Source organism: Silene latifolia, chromosome 5 (assembly GCF_048544455.1).
Source record: "Silene latifolia isolate original U9 population chromosome 5, ASM4854445v1, whole genome shotgun sequence".
Classification (NCBI taxonomy): domain Eukaryota; kingdom Viridiplantae; phylum Streptophyta; class Magnoliopsida; order Caryophyllales; family Caryophyllaceae; genus Silene; species Silene latifolia.
In genome coordinates, this window is record NC_133530.1 from 57,077,436 (window position 1) to 57,082,636 (window position 5,201).

Below are 5,201 nucleotides of genomic sequence, written 5' to 3' on the forward strand. Positions count from 1 at the left end.
AAGTCTAGCCATAGCTTGTTCAAACTTCAAGTTGATTGTGTCAATGTGAGCACTAAGTTGAGCACCCAATTGAGTAACGGAGTCCACTTCATGCTTTCCTCCTCTAGTAGCCTTGCGAGGTCTACTATATTGTGAGTTATGGACCGCCATTTCCTCAATCTTGTTCCATGTTTGATTGTCATCAACTTCGGTGAACATTCCATTTGATCCCATTTTGAGAATGTTCCTAGAATCTTCATATAAACCATTCCAAAATTGTTGCACCAAAAACCATTTGCTAAGTCCATGGTGAGGACATGAGCGACAAATTCCCTTGAACCGCTCCCAAGCTTCATATAAAGACTCTTCATCCCTTTGCTTAAAACCCGTAATTTGAGCTCTTAGCATGTTAGTCTTTTCCGGTGGGTAGAATTTTTTGTAGAAAGCTAGAGCCAACTTCTTCCAAGAATCTATTCCAAGGGTGGCCTTATCAAGGCCCTTCAACCATTGCTTTGGGGTGCCGATTAAGGAAAAAGGAAATAAGACCCATCTAATTTGGTCTTGAGTGACGCCCGTTTGAGAGATAGCATCACAATAGTCGCAAAAGGTTTCCATATGAGAATGAGGGTCCTCACTAGGCATCCCCCCGAATTGGCTCCTCTCAACTAATTGGATGAAGGCGGACTTGGCAATAAAATTTCCGGTTAGATGTTGCGGTGTAGGAGTACCATTTGGTAGATTCTCCTCGGTGGGTACGGAGTGTGACGAGAATTTTGGCATTGTAGGTGGATTTTGTGGGGTATTGTGTAATGGGTTTTCTTCTCCTTCTATTGCGAAAGGATTGACAAACTCACTAGTGGGTTGGACAACTTCACTAATACCTCTTAAATTCCTCCTAACAACTCTCCTATTGTTCGTCAAGGTTCTTTCGATTTCACGGTCAAAAGGTAACAAATCACCTTGTAACCTTCTAGACATGCAAAATATCAAACAACTCAAAAACAATTAGAACAAACCTTGAGGAGTTTTACTTCCTCAAGGCGAAGAAAGACACAACTAATGACAATAAAAAGAAATCTAAATCAAACAAACACCGTCCCCGGCAACGACGCCATTTTTGATGCGATCCCGCTAAGTGTTCACAAATTAAGATGTGGTCGTTGGTCACGGTCGAATCAAAACACAATTTATAGCTCCACAAACAACTCTACAATTAGTAAAGAGGCAAGTAAAGGTCGGATCCCAAGGGACGGGAGTTGAAATGAGATTTCTATTGCAACTAGTGGTGTCTAAGGGGTGTCACAAATTGGGTTGATGTAGAAGGTTACTAAACTAAAATAGCAATGAAAATAATCAAGCAAGATGAATTAAAGGGGTGTAAACAATTGATTAAAGGCACTAGGGTGTCATGGGATCATAGGGGAATCATGGGATATGATCATACAAACATGTTCTCAAATTATAAGCAAGCAATTATTGTTGTGATGGGTTGAGTTGGGTTATATCTTACAATCCTAGGAAAGTTTGGGTCCCGGAGCCGAATCGATTAGATTGTACAACACCTACAAGTCGACTTAATCTTCCCTACTCAAAGGTAATGCGTCTACTAACATTAGCTAGACGAAACTCGATATTCTCCCTATTCTCAACTTTGGTGACTTTCAAAGAACTTAAAAATTCCAAGGTAAGGGAGGGGTATGTCAATTCCCTTGTTTCAAACAATTTCTTCAACCCCATGGCATTGAAAAAGGCTTTTGTTTGTTCAAGAACACCCAATTTTTGTAAGGTATCTTCACATATGAATTTGGTGGATTGTAATGACTTCATAGCAAACTTGACAAAGGTATTTCTATGGGTATCGGAAATAAAAGTTACCTCCGGATAATGCAAAAGTTGATCAATTACCGGAGTAGAAGGTGTTGTTGCTCCCATAGAAGGTTGTTGTTGTTGTTGCACTTCCAAGTTTGGTGTTGCTACCACCATAGCCAATGCTTTCTTTGTTTGAAGAGCCTTTTGCCTTTGTGAGAGTGCCTTAGCCTTTGTTGCTCCCTTAGTCCTTGCCATTGATGAACTAACCAAGAAAAGAATGAAAAATCTTCAATTTGTAGTATGCCCAAATCGATTTGAAGGTGAAAGGCTTTGCCTTTATGAAATCAAAAATCGACTCAAAGGTTGAAGATTTTGTGCTTGGTTTTGATTTTTGTTGAGGAAAGAGTGATTAATTTGTTATTGGAAGGATGGTTTGATTTGATTTTGGTGAATGTTGTTGAGGGTTTTTACTTTTGTGATGGAGAGGATGAGGGTTTTGATGTTGTGGGTAGTGTTTATGAATGAATGAATGAAGGTGGGGAGGGGTTTTAAAGAGACCGAAATTTTCGAATCTGCAGGGGCAATCCGTGCGGATTACGCCCAATCCGTGCGGATTCTGCTCTTTCTTAACTTTGCAAAACTCGCCTAAAGACGGGCGGATTTGTGACAATCCACTCGGAGTTGCTGAACACGGGACGAGCGGATTTGCTTAAAGACGGACGGATTTCAGTCCAGAAAATTTTGCTTGTTTTCCTCAGCTGCAAAGACGGACGTCTTTCTTACAAGACGGATGGATTCTTCAAGACGGGCGGATTCTTCACAGACGCCCGGATTGATCACATCAAGAATTTTTCAAAATTTAGCTCAGTTCAGGACGGGCGTCTTTTCTGCAATACGCTCGGATTCTTCAAGACGAGCTGATTCTCTGGAATCCGCTCGGATTCTTCCCCTGTGTACACGGATTCAGTTCCATCCGTGCACACCGCATTTCCCATACCGTTCTTCCATTCTTTCTTCAAGTCTTGTGTTCGTCATTGTGGGGGCACTACTAAGGCATGGATAGCCTAGGCAATTGCCATCCCCACACTAAGCTAAAAGCACTACACATCAATTGAAATCGTTAGTCCCTTCCTCACTTTCTCTCAAACATGACAATTATTTTGATCAAAGTAAATAAAAATCCAAAGATGACAAAAATGCAATACAAGAATTGAAATGTAAGTTAGGGAGTTAGAAATATTTACAAGTGGTGGTTTAGGGAGGACTCCACCAAACTCTCATTCTTGATGAGATGTCAAGGGGGCATGTCCAAGGTGTTGTTGATGTTGCTCAACACCTTGAAGAAGTAATCAAAAGCTTGTTCATTATCATGGTAGAGGTTCTCAATAGACCGTGGCCCTTGTTGTTGGTCTTGATCGATGGCATTACCAATGTAGGGATTAAAAATCCCTTCAAATTCGTCGTCCCAAAGACCACAAACTTCATTGAGTTGATCATTGAAAATCTCTTGCTTAGATGGAGACAACTCTCCCAATTTCTTCTCTTGGCCAATGAGGCCATCCTCTTCTTCCTTGGTTGATTTTGATGAGCTTTGCAAGCTCTCCTTGTCACAATTCACTTGCTCTTTGAATGGAGCGTCTTCAATTTTCTTCTTCCATTGGAGTTCCGATTTCTTCCTTTCATCCTTTCGGCTATAATGATCAATCATGAAACATGGCTCATGCAAACGAGGAGCTCTCATAGTCTTGTCAAGATTAAAAGTTATGCTTTCATCTCCCACTTCTAGAGTGAGCTCACCATGTTTCACATCAATTACCGCGCACCGGCGGTGTGTAGGAAAGGTCTTCCTAGGATGATTGGAATGTTGGAATCCTCCTCCATATCAACAATGACAAAGTCCACCGGGATGAAAAACTTCCCAATTCGCACGGGGACATCTTCCCATATCCCTAACGGTGTCTTCATCGATCTATCGGCCATTTGGAGTGTGATGTTGGTGCATTTAAGCTCTCCCATCCCCAACCTTTTACTCACCGAGTACGGCATGACACTCACACTAGCCCCTAGATCACACAAGGCTTTGTTGATCGTTGTGTCGCCAATGGTACACGGTATTGAGAAGCTTCCGGATCCTTTAACTTTGGAGGTGAACTCCCTTGAAGTATTGCACTACTCACCTTAGTGAAGGCGATAGTCTCAAGCTTCCGGATCGACTTCTTCTTTGTGAGGATATCTTTCATGTATTTTGCATAGGCCGGAATGTGATTGATTAATTCCGTGAAAGGAATTGAGACTTCCAAATTCTTCACAATTTCCATGAACTTTCCAAGTTGATCATCAAATTTGGGCTTGGCTTGACGACTTGGGAAAGGAAGTCTAATCACAATGGGCTCCTTCTCCTTGGCCTTGTCTTCATTTTTCTTTGAACTTTCTTCTTTTGATGATTCTCCATCTTTGGAGTTTTGCACAATTTCTTCCTTTTCACTAGCTTCCACAACTTCATCCTCAACTTGCTTCTTGGGTGCTTCATACCTTGTACCACTTCTCAAGTGAATGGCACTAACCGTTTCATGTCTAGGGGATTACTTTGAGGTGGTAATTGCCCCTTTTGTCTTTGTGAGCTTGAAGATGCTAGTTGAGTCAATTGTGTTTCCAACATCTTGGTGTGAGCTAGAATGTTGTTGATGGTGGTTTCCTTTGCTTGGCTATCTTTTTGCATTTGAGTGAAAAATTCTTGTTGATTCTTTTGCATTTGGAGGACCGCTTTTTGGACATCAAAGTCTTGGTCATTTTGGTGATTGTATGGATTTTGATTTTGGTAACCTTGGTTTTGATTGTAAAAGGGTCTTTTATTTTGGTTTCTCATGGGTGGTGGAGTGTATGTTGTTTGAGGGTTTTGAACATTTTGGCTTTTGTATGAGAGATTTGGATGGAATTTGGTGTTTTCATTGTAAAAGTTGGAATAAGGGGTACCACTCTTGTATGCTTGGAAAGCATTCACTTGTTCATTTGTTCCCCTACATTCACCTTGGTCATGTCCTAAAGTTCCACAATTCTCACATATCCCACTTGGGATTGATGAGGATGCCGTCATGGCATTAACATGATGCTTTGATGATTTTGAGTTTTCCTCAAGTCTAGCCATAGCTTGTTCAAACTTCAAGTTGATTGTGTCAATGTGAGCACTAAGTTGAGCACCCAATTGAGTAACGGAGTCCACTTCATGCTTTCCTCCTCTAGTAGCCTTGCGAGGTCTACTATATTGTGAGTTATGGACCGCCATTTCCTCAATCTTGTTCCATGTTTGATTGTCATCAACTTCGGTGAACATTCCATTTGATCCCATATTGAGAATGTTCCTAGAATCTTCATATAAACCATTCCAAAATTGTTGCACCAAAAACCATTCGCTA

The 5,201-nt window shown here is 41.1% G+C and overlaps 1 non-coding gene across 1 annotated transcript; it reads left to right on the top strand.

Moving 5' to 3' along the window:
- The first annotated feature begins 280 nt into the window (after positions 1-280).
- Positions 281-387, top strand: LOC141658342 (small nucleolar RNA R71). Its single transcript, XR_012549233.1, has one exon. It is a non-coding gene; the product is annotated as a small nucleolar RNA R71 (small nucleolar RNA).
- The last annotated feature ends 4,814 nt before the right edge of the window (positions 388-5,201 follow it).